Source organism: Eucyclogobius newberryi, unplaced genomic scaffold, assembly GCF_026437365.1.
Source record: "Eucyclogobius newberryi isolate DKJ021-1_F unplaced genomic scaffold, fEucNew1.0.hap1 SCAF_12, whole genome shotgun sequence".
NCBI lineage: Eukaryota > Metazoa > Chordata > Actinopteri > Gobiiformes > Gobiidae > Eucyclogobius > Eucyclogobius newberryi.
In genome coordinates this window covers 16020749-16039048 of record NW_027315746.1, presented here as the reverse complement: position 1 = coordinate 16039048, position 18300 = coordinate 16020749, and the positions used below count along the sequence as shown (strand labels likewise).

Sequence of the window (18300 nt, the reverse complement as noted above, 5' to 3'; positions counted from 1 at the left end):
CCGTAGCCGGGGGAACAGACCCAAACAGTCCCGTTGCCTTGCCTTGCCTCAGCCGTCACATCACGAGGCATGTGTGGGGATGAAGAGAACCTTGCTGCCTCAGCCTTGTCTGTTTGAAAAAAGAAATAACACCGTGGTGCGTTTGTAAGCGGCTCCAGGCTGTTTTTTTGCGTCCCCTACCGTAGAGTAATTAATCTCATTCATCACGTTGCCAAGAAGATTGCTGTGATTTAGCAATGCTGTGAGCTCACTATTGAGTGTGAGGGACCCTAAGGCCGTGGCATGATGCAGGATGGACAAAGTAAGCAGGGTAGACTGTGATGGGCCTAAAAATGACCGCCTTATTTCATGAAACAAAGTAGACGATAACATCTTTACATCAGACACTCACATGCGCCAATCTCCTTGTTTATCACTGTTCTTCCCTGATAAGATGATCCTGTCAATTACAATTGTAGAAAATTGACCACTGGGCATGAAAGTTGTATCCAGTGTGCAGTGTAACGCGTCACAGTTGTTTGTCTTCTCCAGTCTTCAGCTGCTTGATTGGATGGAGTTTGATGCCATTCTGTGGAACACAACAGGCGATGTGGACGGAGGGAAAGGGAGAAGCCTCATTTGGGCTGGAAAAAAAAGAATCGATTAATCGCAACTAATTCATTATTGAGATAATCCTTAACTAATTTACTAATCAAATAAGCATTACCTAGACAATAGACTCCGAAGCATGTCATTAATGGCTCTGAAAGCATTAATTTAATCAAAATGACACAAGAAGAGTCGCGTTTTTCATGAAAAAACGCTTTTGGCTGTAATTGTACTGTATAAAGATGTCCTGGACCGTCATCACTTATCAGCGTTATCAGGGTCAAATTGAGCGAAAATCTCATATTTACAGGACTTTTGCTATCCAAACAACTAATCAATTAACCAAAAGAATGATATAAGATTAATCGTTTAGCAAAATAATCATTAGTTGCAGCTTTATATGAATCAATGGTTACTGTTTGATTTAGGTAAAAGGTGAAGGTAAAGGTACAGTTTCTGGACATGTGCTGACCGGTCCATCTGGCCTCTTCTTTTTCCCGCTCCTGGGTTGTAACAATCGCTTTACCTCCTGATGTGCAGTGATTTGCATACTGATTTGGTACAGGTCGCATGCCAGGTGCACTTTTGTAAAACTGCTAAATTTTTTTTTTGCTTTGTTGTCAGGTTATCATTTTATAATGATGTGCAACTATAAATGCTCTTTGAATGATTCCCTTAAAGCTGTTATTGTATCTGGCTACAAACTCAGAGGGCAGCCCATTTTGTTTCCGCTTCGGTGTAAAAAAATATTTGTCTTTGGCCACTAAAATGCCTGACAGCATCAATTTGGGACGTGCTTGTTGAAAGTTGAGAAATTGGGCTTTTTGGCTCTGGCTGCCAGCAATAAATCCAGTTACCGCTGATGAATTTGGCAAGAACCTGGTTTATAATGTGGGCTGCTATAGTTTGTGTAGGTTGTAAAGGATCCATCATATTCTTATGACAACTGACTGGGTTGTAATGACACTGAGGTGAATGTGGAACCTCTCTTCATAACCTCATCTGTTATGTGATGTAGGTTAGGCGTGAGCGGTTTGGAGTGCAGTGAAAAAGAGGTAAAAAGTCAGACAAAACCAAAGCATGTGGTCTGCATTTTTTTACTCTTTGTTGGTTAAAGCAAAATAGTCACAAAGTGCGCGTTCAAAAAGTGCACTGTGCAAAATGGAGGTCAGGAGGCAGTTTTTTTCTCCAGCAGCAAAACAGACTGACTGAAAGAGGCGCCTTTTTTCTGGTTTGTTCAAATGGATAAAGCTACAGTGGCTAAACAGGGATGACACATTTATCCCCAGCATTTATAAAATTCTCCCTAAAGCTCCAAACACAAACTAAAGCCCATAAACTATTAAAAAAAAACACTTATACAAATGCTAAAAATAAAACCCCAAATGGAAATAAAACCCATAAACTATTAAAACACCTATCCTGATTCCAGTGCGGAACCTTAAGAGGGGAGCTTGTTTTAAGCGGGACCTCTTATGTGGGACAGACCTAAAACACACACCTCAACAATGAAAACACATATTGCACCAACACAATTTATTATAATCGATACATTTGACAGTGTCCTCATTTTCCCTCCAGCGAGCACAGCAGTTTCCAATGGAAGTGTCACTGTGCCTTGGAGTTAGAAATGGTAAAAAGAAAGCCCACTGAATACTTTTTAAAAAACAATTGTGTGCAATGTACTTAAATGTGCAAAACATGTTTAAACGTGTTGTGTGCAATCCAAAGTGCTGTGTGTACTTTAAATTGCTTAAAATGAAGGTGCTTATAAGCGTCACTTCTGTTACATGCTGCAGTGTGGGACAAAGAAATCAAGTTAACCATGTTCTAATTTGATGGGTTTGATTTGTTTACAGGATTTAAAAATAACAATAATTTTGTAATGGAGTAAAAATGCTATAAATTGTACGGTAAAAGCAGCACTTGCTCCCAATCCTTAAAAAATATGTTATTCAAATATAGGGAGAGAGCGTGTTTGCTGTGCAATGATTCCACCCATGATTAGATTTGCCCTGAGAAAAAGTTGCTTTAAAAGCTGTGCATGCTCCCACATATTCATGAACCCAAGCCATGTGCTTAAGGGTTTGTGACAGCTATAGAGTCGTCCTCTCTGTCCTCTTTGAAAATCGGACACAGAACCTTAATGGAAATGGGCATGTACACATCAATCTGTCCAAGAACTGCAAGCAAAAATAAGCAGCTATAACCTGACACAGCCTCTTTTGTGTAGGTCAGTGTTTTTATGTGCATTGTCCCAGATAAATACACTAAAACTAAATTAGGAAAATAGAGAATTTAGTAGTCATAATGCTATTACTTCGTGTTTTGATCATTGCAACATCTCCAAGTAATGTTTCACAAACAGCCAGCCAACATTTAGCAGATCAAAGCAGCACTGATGCTGCTGCTGTTTACTGTAAAATGCTATGGACCATTACAGGAAGTCTGGGGTCCCTTAGCCCCCTCCTCTCCTCTGCTTACTCTCTTCTGCTGGTGTGTGTTGGTAAAATGGCTGGAGGTGGTGACTAGTAACATTAACGTAGTCTGAAAATGTGATTAGAAAGTCATGAATAGTTTTTATTTGAAATTATTTTTTCTAGATGAACCATGTAACACTATAGAACGTTTAAATTACTGCACTACAGAAATAAATGGGCCAAAAAGTTTCAAGAGTCCAATTAGGTTTTTCCAGTCTGTTGGATTTCAGTTCTGGCTCTACACTGTCGCCTCTCTCAGACGTGCCGCTTGTGTTATTGTGATGTGTTTGTTCAGCTGATTCAAACAGATTTTGAAGCTGTCTTCCTACTTCTGGGCAGTAGGACGACAGCGCCATCTATGAGAGTATGTCGTGCAATAAAACATACATAGGAAAAACAGGAAGAGCATTCAACATGCAAAAGAAGGAACAAATGCTAAACCCCCAAATCATGCACACGAGCCATAAAGCGACAAGCAGAACATCAACAGACACTGCAAGCGGGAAAACCGTCTAATGGACTGGCAAAATGCTAAGGTCATAGCAGTGGCGTGCGGTCAAGGCAATCAAGGCAAGCAGTGATTGACCAATAATATCTAAAATTACCGTGTGTCACAACTATATTTAAATGAGTCTAAAATGTATCCAAATGAGCCTGTTTTCCCCTCGCTTCTGCTGATGAAGCTTGGCTCGAAGTTACAGTGTTTTTAGTGGTCACTACAGGCCACTGAGCGGTACTGCAGGAAGCTTGATTCTGCTTTTCCCTATGCTGCTCAGTCTGTGACCATGTTCAGAGGTTCAAGTTCCACTCTCTAACATGACAACAACCAGAGCGGTCAGCAGCTGGTTTTAGAGGTCGGCACATGCGCTCTGAGGACAACACAGCCTCAAACCACGCTGAACAAACCTGTGTGGGAATCTTGGATGTTTTCAGATTCTGCAAAGGAGAAGTGAAGCAACAGCAGTGCCAAGTTTCAACAAACTGACTTAAAAACTATCTTTTAGAGATTTTTTTGTTTGTAGCTTAGGCTCTGTTCAAGTTTCTACTGATTGGACATTAGTTAGTGTGATAAAATGTGAATATATGATTATATTTCTGTGATGTATTTTATCTGCATAATAGTGATATTTTATCTGCATCATTAGTCAGAGAAAAACGGCGGTGTGTGACAGCATTTGTTTGTGAAGGTGTCGTAAAGAATGTTGCCCCAGGGGGGGGTGACAGCCCAGAGGAGTTTGGGTAATGTTTACCCAAGGCTTGATCTCTAGGAAAAATACCAGCTGTAAAACAAGTGCTTTGATGTGAGCCTGACCAATGAGAAATGTGACCCGCCTATTCCAGAATATCTAATAAAACCAACCAGCATGGGAAAAAACGGGGTGAGACGCAGGAGGATCACGCAGGCTGCTTACCACAGCCTGCGTGATCAGTCCCGGCGTTTTCTCCCAAACTTGCCACACAAATGTCTGATATTTCTGTGTCGTTTCATATTCTAAGTTGAATTGTGTTCTCTATGTGTTAAGGAATAGCATCAGGTAGATGTCTCATTTCTTGACAGTTAGAAATACAAGCAGTCATTTATCAACATAGAATGCTAATTATTACAAAGAACGTGCAATGAATTGATCATGATGTGAGCGCATTTAGTCCGTTCAGCATCATTTACTGGTATGGGAGTTTAGCTCAGCAGGATAGGTGTTCATCCTTCACATGGCAGATCAGGGTTTGAAACTCACTTTTAATGTTAGTTTTGTTTTAATTTGTTTTTTTCACTTTTTCCTGCAAAGGTCATCCACTAAATATTGATAACCACCCCGAGTGAGCCTGGCCATCCATAAAAGTCACCGCACGCTACTGGGTCACAGGCACAGAGACCACAAAACATCACCGTTCACGATCAGGGAGGTCATTGAGATCCAGAAACGCGCCCACCAGACCGTAAATCGGGACGAGGGGTCATACCAACTTTCTCAAAAAGTCGGACGGCCAAAACTGTCAAGGAACGACACTTAATTACAGGTCTGGCTCAAAGAAATCCAAAAGACTAGGTTTCACCATTTAAACTGCTCAAAGACTGCTGTTGAATACACATTTGCTGCACTTACCACATACAAATCAAAAGCAATAACCAATTTATGTCAGAAAAGCAGAACAAATGTTTCTTAGTTATGTGGGACATACATGATAGGCTACATATAAAGAGAACACATCACCAGCTGACCCACTTTTCCGCTCAATTTGCATCTTTTACTTACTTCAAAGTCAACGTTGCTGTGCATATTTTGACAACACCCTGTGGATTTCACTGTATGTATGGTGTTTATATGCAACACATTTGTAATAAGAATATAAAAGCAAACATATGTAAATCTGATGTTTTGCTTGTACATTCAACTTTTCAGATTGGGAATATGACAATGAATACACTGCATATTTCTATTTTGATGTAGTTTTTTGTTACAGTTTCAGGCCACATTGTTATCAGATATAAAAAAAAAAATGATCTGAAGCCAATTGCGGTCCATCTTTAAACTGAAACAACACAAATTTACACACTTTCACACACATTTTTAATGCTATTTTTCTGAATCCTGAATGTAGCAATATGGCATTAGTTAGAAAAGCATAACAGTAACTTGATAATCATAGATAATGTTGTTCAGTAAAAGGAGAGACAATCACATAAGGCCAGGGACATTGTATTGTAATCACTGCATCCGATTCAGATCCGAGCTGGCGCCGCCCTCCTTCAGTCAGGAGATATCAGATATGTCCTGATTGGTCCAATGTCTCTTTGCCTCAAATGGCCTGAGCACTGGCACAACATGCTCCAAGTTAGTTATTATTCAAGATATGAAGTTTTCCACAAATTCAGAATCTAAAAAACAAAAAGCAAGCAAAACACACATTGAAAGAACTGTTCAAATCTGCAGCTTTTACTACTACTACAGTCCAAAATACAAGCTTATGGGTTTCGGAATGGTGAGAAATGTACAATGATGAGACCGTTGCCATAGTGATTAACAATTTAAAGCAAAATAAATCTTTTGAATGGGGAAAAGTCTTCAGAAATTGCAATATAAAAAGAAGAGGAAACCCATGAAAACCTGCATGAGACACTCTCACTTACTATTGTAAATAAATAACTTTCAGGATCGAGTGAAAATGTAAGATTTGGGTTGAAAAAAAAGTACTGAATTATACTCTGAATTTGGCCATACATTTGGACATAATTTCAGTACCATACTTTTCCCTGTGATTCGTTGAGTATTTTGATGCACTCTTGTGTGTCTCTCAGGGAGCAGATTCTTCAGTGGCAGATGGTGGTGGTAAAACATGTCTTTCATTTTTAAATAGATGCTTCTTCTGGTCCAATCTTGGAATAACATTGTGCTGGCTTCTGACTTAATCTTTAACTCATCATAACATCCATTTACTGTTTGATATTCAGCTTTGTCATTTATATTTTATCCCTAAATCTCCCGGCTGGCAGTGGGAGTGATCACATAAGGCATATTTCACTTGCTCCATCAGCTCTATGTTAACTGTTAAATTTGAGTCATTGTGTGAACAATTTAGCAAAAAATTGGCATAAAACGTTCAATTTTGCCTCATTTATTGAGTTAAAGATTGGTGATGCTATTTAAAGGGCTGATCGCTTTTCTCATTTGAAAAAAAAAGGCCTTTGAAGTCACAATGTCCCAAATCGATAAGGCTACAAGTTGATTAAATAAAATAAAACATCTTTAGGTGCAGATTGGACCATTTTGATTATAAGGGAAAACTGACTAAATCAACCTTCACCGCTGTATCGTAATGTGTGCATTTCTTCAAACTATTTCAAACTGTTTCAATTTTGCACGCCGTATCATGCCTCACCTCTTTTGCGGTAAATATTGCCAGTTTTTAGTTACCGATCACACAACTCCAGTGACACTATGGGCTAGAGCATTTCCTCTCTGGGCTGATGGCTAATGGAGGAGGCTAAAACAGGTGCACTCTGCGCCTCTGTCCTGAGTGCTTTTCCCTCTTCTCCCTCTTCTCCCTCAGCCGAAAGAGCGGAGCACGGCAGAGCACAGCAGAGCCCGGGTAATGGGTGTTTGTAGGACACATCGTTTTTCACTTGCTCGTCTCACTCCACGCCTGAGTGGCTACTTCAGAATCTAAAAAGCCCCATGACTGCAAAATTACCCTTTATCTCTATTTTTCAACCTCCTGCTACAGAGTTTGTCTAATGGCAAAGGGAAAGATACAAGCTGCTGTAAGTTACTATAGTGTGAACAGTTGTGCCAGAATACTTCAGCTCTGCTCTATTTGCTATCGCGTAGTTAAGTGTACTGCACAAAAAAGTATTTGTGCTACTTGAATTGTCCCGTGCTAAACCAGATGGTCCTGATCCCCAGACTCTGTTCTACTCCTCTTGTACGGGTTTCCTCCAGGTAATTGTGACTTGGATCTTTAGAAAGCTTTTTATAGATCCCTGCATTGTGCTTAAAGCTGCACTACCTGATGTTCAAGGAAGTAGCTCAATGTATCTGACTAGTTCTTAGCTTTTTTTCAAATCCTTGGCCACATTGGTAGTATTCTCATGCATGAAGAAGCCGCGTGCACAGCTTTTGTACAGCTTTTTCAAACGGTGAAGCGAAGCAGGGGTGGACAAGAAACACTGTCGTAAAAGCGCTTATGGCTCTATCTCCTGGGTTTACGATTGATGAAATACTTTATAATATTATCACTTATTTTTCACAAAGAGCTGCTTTTACAATATATTCTATAGAAGAAGAATTATAGAAATAAAGTAGGGTACATTACCAAACTTACCATTTGGAACAATAACTTTTAAAATTACAACAAAGACCTCATCTTTTCAAAAACATGTGGCTTTAAAAGTGTGCTGTAAAGGTTTTTTTTTATTTTTTGCTGTAGTGTGCAGCTTTACTCTTGACAAACGCAATCTGTGTCTAGTGTAATATTGGGAGTACACTCCACAATTTGCTGAAAACACCATTTATCCTCTTGAAATCCCTGGCCCATGGGGAAAAGCCATTGGTCTCTCTCTCCATCACATGTTTGCAGCTAATTGGGACTCGGCCCTCTCTGACCCCTCCCCCCTCGCCCCCCCCTTATACAAAATGAGTCATCTCTGCCATGACAGTGAAGTCCAGCTCATTATCTACTACATAGGTCGGCCGTGTGAAAGAGCAAACTGCCAGACTGCACCTGGCTGACATCACCACCACACGAAAAAAAAAAAGTTGAAAAAACAAGAAATTCTGGAAGCTGTTGCCACGGTAACCCCTTGGCAGCAACGACTTGGCCGCATCCTGCTCTGTGGGGGATTGATTGGGTGAGCGATGCAGCGGTGGGGTGGATTAGGAGGAGTATTATTGTCTCCTAAATTCGTACGCACACAATGATGAGATTCAGTAGAAGTTTGTAAAGGCAATAAAATGTTCTGACAAATCTCAGGGTTTCAGAAATGACATTTAGACTAGTTTGTTTCAGGAGTGATCTATACTTTCGGTCTTTCATTGAGGATATGAGACACTTTTCAATTTTAAACCTGGATAATTGCTTTGAAATACCAAATGTCTTCTGATAATGTGTTGATTTTCTTTGCTCTCAAGTGAATACACTGCATTTGCAAGAGTGAATTAGAAAAAAAAAAAAAGATGAGAGGTAAAGCTGGAGGTAGTTGGAATGTTAAGGTTCTCTTTGGACCAAGATAGATGTCAATGTTGTAAAGGAGGTAGAGAAGCCAGATTGAGATGGATTGGAAAAGTCTTTGAAAAATCCTAAAGAATGATTCAGAGATTAAAACGTCCAGGCAAGGGGCCAAGAGGAAGACCAAAAAGCTCTGTTGGAGGAAAGAAAATATGCAGTTGGAGGGAGGATGTGTGGACAGGGTTTTGTGGCAGGTTATTATTGAACGGAAAAATGTTCGGGAAATAATTTATTTTCCGTGAGCAACCAAATAAATATCTCAAAATAATGTGAAATTCTGCATGATCACTGTTGAGCCTCTTCTGTTTTTTTGTTTTGTTTTTTAAATCTGGAACTACTTTTTATGGACGGATTAGAGTAATGTGTTGTATAATTGGCTATTACGTTTGTTTGAGAGTCTGTAAACATTGCAGTATTAAAAGTGTAAAACTGTAGCATCTGCTGTGACAAATACAATATAAATAAGGTAAAAGCAATACCGTGCAATATTAAAGGGTGTAAACATTATTCTTGAAGGAATGGTAGAAATCAAGTTGTAACCATCTGTTTTACAATAGATTATATAAGGGAACGGATTTCCATGTCCTTGATTCCTCCTGTTAAACAAATGGTAGGAGGAACATGCTTTTAGGCACATTGGCCTGTTTCTTTGTGGAGCAGCGCTCTGTTGAAACAGGTGTGTGGGTGACTTTGTGCAGTGCCCTTCTCTTATTTTGTGCACTGGGCCCACCTGCGTGTCCTCCATGGGCATTTAGCTTTTAAAAAACTACAGTCTAGAAGTAGGCCTCGCTCACTGATACTGTTATGATACTGCAGAGCAATAAAAGGCCATTGTTCATTCAGTGAACTGTACAATGTGCCAAAGAGAGTTGACTGAGAGTTGATAATACAACTGCACAACTGTACCAAGGACACCTCCAGCTCAGGCCTTGTTATCTGGCCTACATCACCTGAAGTTACAATGGAAGCAAGGCCGCGCTTGAATGAACAACACTGCTACAATGTGCTGAGTGTCTGCGGGTCCCACACTGATAGTAAATAAACTTCTGTTCGACATTCAAAAGAGCATCAGTTTATTTGAAGTGTTTCAGACGACGTAAAACCTAAAAACGTTTGTAAAAGTTTAATGAATAAATTAGCTCTGTGACTTGGTGATTTCTTAAATGGGCCCTTGGAACTTTGTGCCATCTCCCTGATGGGCATGATTCATATAGAGGGAGGGGCCACCTGGGATGGTTTTAACCTTCCTTTCATTTGATTGAGTTATGTCAGAGTGGCCTGGGTTTTCCTGTTTGTAGACGGTTGTTAAAATATCTAAGCTCATTACAACGCTCAGGCTACTTCAATAATTCTACACTTCTCACAGTAGTAGTAGTAGTAGTAGTAGTAGTAGTAGTAGTAGTAGTAGTAGTAGTAGTAGTAGTAGTTGTAGTAGTAGTAGTAGTAGTAGTAGTAGTAGTAGTAGTTTTAGTTGTAGTATTAGAAGTAATTGTATTAGTAATCAAGCGCATCAGTGACAGTTATGGTATAGCTGTATGTGTAGTCTGTGATAAGGTAGTAGCAATAATAAATTGATCATATTCCAGTTGTATTTGGAGATATCTTTATATTGAATATATTTGTTTAAATGCAAATTACTTCAAAAAGAGACAGAAACATCCAAAGTTATCCTTCCATTGTAGAAAAAGATTCAGTTGTAGTCAGTTTTTAGAAAAACATGTATTTTGTACATAGTTTTCTACCCGTGCTGCCAGTCTTGTTAAGAGTTTATCCTGGCATGAGACAGGTTAGGTTTACCCTACTGATGATGTGTTGTTGCAATCTTTATCTTTGCAAAAACTTCATCTTTGTCTCGCCACTTCCTCTGCAGCTCCATTGTTTGTCCCCGATGTTGTATTTTTTGCTGACAAAGTACATTCCATGCAAACTGCACAGCATCAATGTATTCTTTCACTCCAGGCTGCATGTGTCCTTGAACATTTTTCTCATAATGACTCCATTTTCTCTGCTTTGAGGATAAAATAAATGATCAGAGTACAGAAATACTACAGCTTTTCTGCTAAAAACTATTTTTAAGTAGACATTAGCCTAACTGAATATATATTTTAATGCTGCAAATACTGCTAGCCTATTACCACCATCATTACTACTGATCATTACTTCCTCTGCAATTTATGCTCAACACGTCGCATATTTGTGTTCATTTATTGTGCCTAGAATAGATAAATATAAAATGAGTAAATATTAGGAGATTATGATGACGCTCACTTCCTAAAACCATTCTACAACATTCCATAGAGAGAAGCTCCAACTGTTCAGATCCTCCACTTTTAGTTTTCTGAGCATTTTTGAAACTTGAAAGGGCAGCTGTGTGCCCTTATCCTCATTAATTCCTCAGCCTTTGGAGACATTTGCTTGCTTGCAGGTTTTGTATCATTAGTCGCTTGTGTCGCGAGAGTCTTCTTGTGTGTGTGTAATTGTTTGTGAGGCTGCGGCCGAGTCACGGGAAGTGGCGTCTGGCCCAGAGCTGCCGTGCCTGGTCTGTCTGCCTCTTTATTCACTGTATAGTCACACCCAGCCAGCGCACTGACAGCCACTAATCTGCTCTTTATCTTTAAGGTTTGCTCAGCACTTCACTTTCCCGATCAGAGCAGTGAGAGTGAAGATGTGAGACGGTCATTTTGCACTTGAAAGGCTTCTTTTACCTTCACCATCAGTTGTTATTGTGTTATTAATGGAATTTCCCCATGTGGGACAATAAAGGATTATCTTATCTTATCTTATCTTTATGTGTCTATCAGTGTGGTTGTATCTACAATATGATTACTCTACATTGATCATCTGTAATGTTTAGTTTCTAGAGTGATATTTGTGTACGTTCCTTTGCAAAACGCATATATATTTTAATGGACAATACATGTTGCTCTATGTGTCAGCAAAATAACTTTATATTCTTGTAAATGAATAGTTTTTCCTCCTTTGAGTCATAAAAGCAGCACTGTGACAAAATGACGTGCTGGTCTAACAAAGGTGTTCTAAAACTTGCCTGCAAATTGTGAATACTATCAATGTGCAAAGACCAAGCAGTGTAGACTCAGATTCTTACTTCTTACTTTAATAATGGGTACCCCAACTTTAACATGAACGCAGGCATTACAAAAAGCAAAATTTAATTCAAAAAAGTATCTGTCGACCAAACCTAACCCAGAACAAAGCAGTTACAGCGCTGGATGAGAACGCAAACTACGAGATGATCTGCTCAACCGTTTATCAGCACCATACTATTGACAATTGTAATGCAAGGAAACTAATTTTGGACTTTTTATGTTTAAACAATAACACATTGCAGTATTGTCTGGACTAAAACCCAGCGTTGAGTCACAAAGCCAGGAATTTGCAAAGAAGTCATTTTACTCCTGGTGCTTGTCTCTGGTACAAGCCCGTGTGTGTCAGTTAATCCCCCCGCCACAAAAGCCAGGATGACGCTGGAGTTCGCGAACACCGAGCCCCTTTGTGTCTGCGGATGAGTCATTATTCATTATTCGTGCTGACCTATCAAACACACAGGTAATTACAGCCCATCAAAATGCTTTTCAGTGCAAACCTGCTTTTGAGGGGGGGAAAAGAATACCGGTAACAAGACACAGAATCAGGCCATAATTGTGACCTAAGCCATAATCCTAAATGATGTAATAATCTTAACCAGTGGGCTGTGGGAGCCTTTTCTACTGTGAATTTGTAAACTTAGAAAAGGGTTATTCTTTTGGCGCATTGGAACCTCAAAATGCTTCTTAAGACTAATACTTTCAGCAATTACTATATTTTAACAGATGGAAAACGTGTGTTGTTTAATGTCTGGCAGAATGTTGTTGTCAGCTTCTGGAGAAATTCCCTTAGCAAATAGGCCATGACTGTGCTTTTTCAAATAACACATGGACAGAATCAAAGACAAATGCATTGTTAAGCATCAAATCCATGCACTGCCTTAGGTTTTTCTTGTGCATTTAAAAATACCCTTACATTGATGTCAGTTCTTTGATCTAAAGTTGCAAACTGTTTCGGAGAAATTGGACAAAAAATACATAACTATTCATCTTTAGGCCCCTGCACCATCTGCTTTCCTTTTCACTGGGCACTATCATGACTACAAATGTCACTTCTTAATACAGTGGAGCAATATAGCTGTCAGCTCAGGAAAAATACTTGAAGGGATTTCTTTTTTTATGGTGAGTGTGTCACGTCGATGACTAAGCAGCGGTTTATTGGCAAGGGTCAGATCCTGTGAGATTCTCTAACATCCTGTTCACCATGTGTTGCTGTGAGTGGCTGAGTTATGGATGGGGATTCCTTATTAGCGCTGTGGTGCGATAACATGGGTATACTTATCTCGACCTTCAGGCAGAATTAATGGATATCATTGATTCGACACAGGGAGACTATGCCCTCATTTAACTTGTTTCTTCATGGTTTAATTCATCAAAGACATTAATCAGATAGGAATGCACTGGAGGAGTCTGCAATGTCATATGGCTGTGTTGCTACACATTCTCTTCATTGACTTAAAGCTGGGGTACCCGATTTTCAAATCATGAAAGGAGGAAGTAAGTAGTTAAATCTGTTGTCTCCTTGTATTTTGTGCCACTTGCAGAGCGTGCACTGCTTTTTTTGTTCTGAAGCAGTATAGTATTTTTGCCAGCGGCCAATTTGCCTGACCCGCCAGCCCCGCCCACATTCTGTTCGAATGCGTCTCGGTCTGGACTCGGAGTCAATAGCCAATGAGATCGTCGGTAATCCAGTTACCGACAACGCGTCACACTGAGATACGGAAGTAGCGCTTTCCACCCCCGTTTCAAAACATTCAAGATGGCGAACCCGGCTCGTGACCCGGCTCGTTTACTTCTGCTCTCACTTCGGTTTGAACGATCAGGAAAGTCCGCTCTACTCGCCATGATGAACGTGCGTTAGATGCGGTTATACGAAGGGCGTCATCGCGATTCAGAAGACATTTTCTGCGTTTGGGGACGGATAACGTGGAACACGCCTTGTTGACATGGGCTACGTAATATCCGGTTAAGCGTGTCGCGTTTTTTGCGTCACTTCTGGGTTTATGTGATTGGTTCTGTCTCTGCTCTCTAAACTCCGCCCTGGAAATTGAACCGCAGCGGTCGAGCCCCAGACCCACACACAGTTTTTATAAGTTGTTTGCCAAAACGTGTTGGGAATGGCTGGTCAGGCAAGCGGCCAATGGGATCAACTGTCTCCTCCATGGCCCTCGGCTCCCTGTAGTGTAATGAAGGATCCACCCATACCAAAGTCATGCCACTTTCTTTGAAAATGTGCTAAGAGCCAGTATTGATCTGAAATCATCTTTCTCAATGAATGGTAAACAGCCTTTAATGACTGTGTGGTCACAATTTTTTCTACGAGTGATTTGCCTGTCAGCTTTATATTGAATATATTACTACCGGTATTATTGATTCCCTGAGTGTAACAGAATGTTGTACAGCTGGTGGCATGATAATAAACACATGCAAAAGAAGGTGCTCAGAGCTCATGACTGCGATTATCTCAGATCAAAGGTGTGCAGCCCCTCCCCCACCCGTGCCTGCTCTCACACACCTGCCCCTCCCTCACCTGCTGCACCTGCCCAGTACAGTCATCGTTAAAAACAGAAACTTAATAGTGCAATGCAAACTGGTGTATAACAACAAGCAAACCATTTTTGTATTTAAGTAGCCAATTGTCGTCTGTGAGTTTTACACCTCCGATCTGTTGATTGCTCGTAGGTGATCCACCACCAGACCAGTCAGTACAAGCTGTTGGTGCAGTTCATAAGGAGAAGAATGCGTAGATATGTCAACAGGAAACCCAAAACTATATTTTACTTTTAACCATGAAGAATATAATCTTCATGGAATATATATCTTCTCAGTAAAGTGGTTGGTTCTGCCTCCGTGTGGGAAGTGAGCACTTGATTCCTTGATTTGAAGGTAAAAATAATCTACTGCACCTTGAAATAGATTGATGTTGTTTCAGTAAGTTCACTATGTTTCTTTTAGAAGTGCCAAATGCACAGGACGTTTTCACAAAACTTTAACCTTATAGTGCCGGATGAAGTACTTACAATTAATGCTCACCTCTCACTCCTCGGCCTGCATGTTGACATTGCTAATTCTCTCCAAAGCAAATTTTAAAAGCCCTCTGAACGTAAGGACATTGGTATTTAAAACTGCTGTTTGTAAGTGTCCTCTCAGGCTGGAGTGCAGATAGGGGCTGGAAAGTGGGGGGTAAAGTGATGCGCTGGCGACAAGAGCAGCAGTGGAGGCTCTATATGCACTGTGCATTCTTCTTCACCACTGTCGGTGCAAACCAGTGACACATGAAATATGAGAGACAGCAGCACTCCTCACTATTTATAGCAGCTGCTGGAGAGACAGAGAGATAGAGGGATCTGCCACACCACATAGGCTACACTCCAGGGCAGAGCCAGCATCACTTTTTCACTCGCTAAAGAGGAACAGTGACCAATCTTAGACATGAACATATGTCAAGGAGATTGCAGTTGACAGGCCAGTGTCCAAGTAAAGCAACCAATGATTAGTTATTGCTTTCTGTCCATATAAAGTTTGAGATGTGGGGTAGATAGTTAAACGTTAATGCAATAGTGTCGAGTCTGGAGGGGCTAGGATTTTTTTTTTTAAGTTATGAATTTTAGGGTAATGGGTAATGTTAGAAAAATGGTTAGGGTAATTGGTAACATTTGACAAAGGGTTAGTATAATGGGTAATGTTAAAAAAGGGTTAGGGTAATGGGTAAGGTTAGGAAAAGGGTTCGGGTAATAGGTAAAGTTATGAAAAGGACTAGGTTAGTGTTTAGGTTATGTTGTAAGTACATGTATGCAGCAATTACTTCAAAAATACACAAATGTATTGCCTGCTAGTCTTATCTCATCTTATGCTTTGAAATAAAATATAAACCAGTCAAAAATATAACAGTTTTGGCCACAGTTTAGCAAGAGAAGTTAACTCATGCCTCATACCACGGCAAACTGATCACTTCCCTTTCTGAACCTGATCTAGCACTTACCTTAGTTAAATGTGTTATAATAGTTTACGTTTGAGAAGCATAAGGGTTTCTGTAACGTGACTTATTTGTTGTCATTGCCATGTTGAAGACGTCACAACACGCTGTTGCCTATTTCCGCTGTTAGAAAGTCAAGACAAAAACAGTGCATTGAATATTGACAATGAAAAAGATTGATTCTTGAAGAAGACAGAAGTTATGGGCTTTGATCATTATTTACTTCTATGTTAAGCTTCTACGTCCAAAAGCCCTCTGCACCGGACAAGCCCTCAAAGCTTTCAAGAGCACAGACTTTGTGTGTGGGTGAGTGACTGTCTGATCCTAAAATATAAAACTTTAGGCTTGTTAAAACTGCCTGCAAGAAGTAACTTTTCTTAACATAGCCAATTATATTTAAACTAGCATTAGCCAGCTGCTAAATACCTGAAACAAACAACTCACCGCTCAGCCTGGAGTGATTTCTGTAAGTCTGTAAGTAAGGAATCCTTTGTTTTGAGACTTGTTGTCACCGCCCACAGCGCAGCATGCATCTTTCGTCCTCAAGATGGCAGTAGCAACAAGTCACTTCAGTTAGTGTGGACCTTGGAATGCTTTTTTTCCTGGTACTCCGGGTTTCCGATATTACCTACGGCCTAAAACAAGTAAACTTGTCTTCCAATTCCATCCTGACCATGAACCCAGTCCTGGAAAAAGGTCCCTAGGCACTGCAGTTAATTTCTTCCCAGAAAGGGATCTACAATAATCTTAAAAAAAAAAAAATGCTACTATAATGATGATGGATGCCAAATTCTTAAAAAAATATTACCTTTCATTTGGGTAGCATTTATTTCACAATTACAATGTAAATTTTCTGGAGGAGTGTCTGTCACCTGCCTCTCTCCATGGAAATGTTATTGCCTCTCTTGGAATGGCATCAATCGAATCCAATCACACTATATTTGTAGAGCACTTAAGAAACAACAAAGAGGGCCAACCTGCTACACACAAATGAGCACAAGACAGTGTAAAACTAGTAGAACAATAATCACTCATTTAATGACGTCAACATCTTAACAACCCAAAGAGAATAGGTATGTTTTTAAAGATGACCTAAAATCAGAATGTGACCCAAGGTACACATGGAGCTCATTCCAGAGTTTCAAACTATATCTCCACAGAGACACACAGAGGACTCCTACAGCCAAATTACAGATCAGATCTGGTGAGTGGCGGCCCCACTCACAGTAAGAATGCATGTCTTTTAAAGTTTTCACTCAGAACACTAATTGAAGAAAATATAGATGATTTTATAATGTCGTACCGTGTAACATTCCAAGCAAAACAATAACATTTCCATGGAGACTTGAAAAGTTACACAGTACACTGTGAAATACTTTCCCAATGAAAAAGACTTCTTCATAGTTTATTTAACATGTACAAACAACTGTCACATTCAAACAGATGCTGAGACCCTTGTCCATGGGTTTGTGTTGCTCATCCATGTTGTTGTTTTTGTTTGTCTGAGGGCTGCTGGGAACACGGCAGCATGTCCTGTTCTTCTGGAGAGATAATGACGAGATGAGGCCAAACAAAGACCCAAATCACAGCTCAAAACACGGTTTAATGTGTGATGCTATTGGAATGTGAGAGATTTAAAAATGTGGCTAATTGAACAGATTGTTGAGGAATAACCACACAATATTGTAGCTTTTAAAAATTCAACAGAAAGACAGATATTGCTGAAGACACTAAAACAGTGGTCACTAACCCGTCAATCGCAATCGGCCAGTCGATTTCCGAGGCTGGGAGCTGCTTTTGTTTATATGAAGTTTATTGTCTGGTGAACAAGTAACTGTGGATACATTTGTTGAAAGACCAGCTTGTTACCCACAGAGGTCCACGCTAGCGCAAGTGAACCGCAAACTACAGTCAGTGCGAGTACGGCAGCAGGACCTCTCCACTGTGTGTTCCAGCACCAACCAGGCACCAGACAGTAACATAAAGAACGATTTATACAAACAAAACGGCTTCTGGATTGACCACCATTACAGAACTCACATGCTTGATGGAAAAGAGCGAGAGACAGGTAGTGCCACAGCATAATCCTACCTGTTCACACTGTTTCGTCCTTCTCAAAGCATTTTGTTGCATAAAGGAAAGTTGATTTTCTCAGTCTCAAGCTCCTCCCCTGAAGAGCTACAAGTGAGATGACAATAATCTTAAACTTCTGTTACCCTATTTAGTTGTGTCCACTATATTTCATTTTATTTTAATTACCAATTGTAAGCAACTGTATAATAATATTTCTTATACATGTTCCCATTTTATATTGCAGATTTACATTTTAGTAAAATGTTTAGTGGCTAGTAGGCTATTAAAGTTTAGGCTTACACTGTGTTTCTACTGCCTAAAAATCCAATGGAACACTGATGAAAAATAAACAAAA

The 18300-nt window shown here is 40.0% G+C and overlaps 1 protein-coding gene across 1 annotated transcript in view; it reads left to right on the top strand.

Moving 5' to 3' along the window:
• ctnnd2b (catenin (cadherin-associated protein), delta 2b) overlaps positions 1-18300 on the top strand; it is a 149650-nt gene that overhangs the window by 632 nt on the left and 130718 nt on the right. The window lies entirely within an intron of this gene.